Here is a 1,086-nt window from a genome sequence, read left to right on the forward strand (position 1 = left end):
AGAAACTGTGACAGTGTAGGATTTGCTTTAAGGAAGTAAGTTAGAGGGGGCAGATTAGTACAGATAGACACCTGAGACAATAATGAAAGTGTTTTCCTCCCTCCTGCTAGACAGTATATTAGTTAAGGTGGGCTAGGACCAATGTAGTGACAGTTACAACACTCTCTAACTTAGAACTAGAGAGACTGTGTCTCAGTCACACTATGTGTTCCATAGGGAGGGGGGTCTTGCCCTAGTGACCAAGGCTCCCCTTGAAGCTCAGCCACAAGAAGCCCACAGCAACTGCCTCTCAGCCTCCTCAGACACCACAGCAGGGAAGGGAGACATGAGAGTAACAAGTAGTTTCCCCACAGCAGGCCACTGGTGACAAAATTACTGCCTGTGCGTTATAGCCAGAATTTTGTCATGAGTCATGCCTCATGTAATTGCCAACATCTAGAAATATAGGACAACTGCACTTAGACCCCAGACGAAAGGGTCACATTCTAACCAGGTCCTCTGGGTTGAAACCCTGGCTGAGCCAAAATGCCAGCCTCCTAGTCTCTCATGGACCAGGCAGCAAACTTATTGGAAACATGGCAGTGTTTCCTCTCTGAAGTCATTTGAAAGGACCTGCCCCTAGAGAGAGACAAGATTATTATTTTGTGGATGGGCATAGTCATCTATGACTTCAAGGCCAAAGTTTTCTTCAAACACTACGAAATTAAGAATGAAGCCGGTAGGACTTTGGTAGCATAACTTTCTACAGTTCTGAGTGTCTGAAGACACTTCAAAAGTGCAATTCCAAAAGCCAAAGAGAAAAAGAAACGTATACACCGAGAGTCACTAATTTTCCCATTCCTGGAGAACCTGGTTTTCCACTAAGTGTAGTTTATGCCGTACCTGCAAATAAACAGGCAGATGAGGTGATGAGCGCCTACCTGTAGCAGCTAAGGCAAGAGGCTGGATGGAGGCTTTGTGAAAAAGTTTCTGACCCTGAGGATGATAAACCCAGCAAGGGGTAGACTTACTTTGTGGAGAGATCTCTCATGAACAAGAGTCCTTCGGGACCCGGCAGTGAAGAGAGCATGGGCACCCACTATCTTC

General features: G+C 46.0%; 1 protein-coding gene and 1 pseudogene across 1 annotated transcript in view; one reads left to right on the forward strand and one right to left on the reverse strand.

The window, feature by feature from the left end:
• LOC102019656 (SLAM family member 9-like) overlaps window positions 1–1,086 on the reverse strand; it is a gene marked incomplete in the record, with an annotated part of 107,107 nt that overhangs the window by 97,691 nt on the left and 8,330 nt on the right.
• LOC102020867 overlaps window positions 326–1,086 on the forward strand; it is a 6,808-nt pseudogene continuing 6,047 nt past the window's right edge.

Source organism: Chinchilla lanigera, unplaced genomic scaffold, assembly GCF_000276665.1.
Source record: "Chinchilla lanigera isolate Chin_1 unplaced genomic scaffold, ChiLan1.0 scaffold00222, whole genome shotgun sequence".
NCBI classification, from domain to species: Eukaryota; Metazoa; Chordata; class Mammalia; order Rodentia; family Chinchillidae; genus Chinchilla; species Chinchilla lanigera.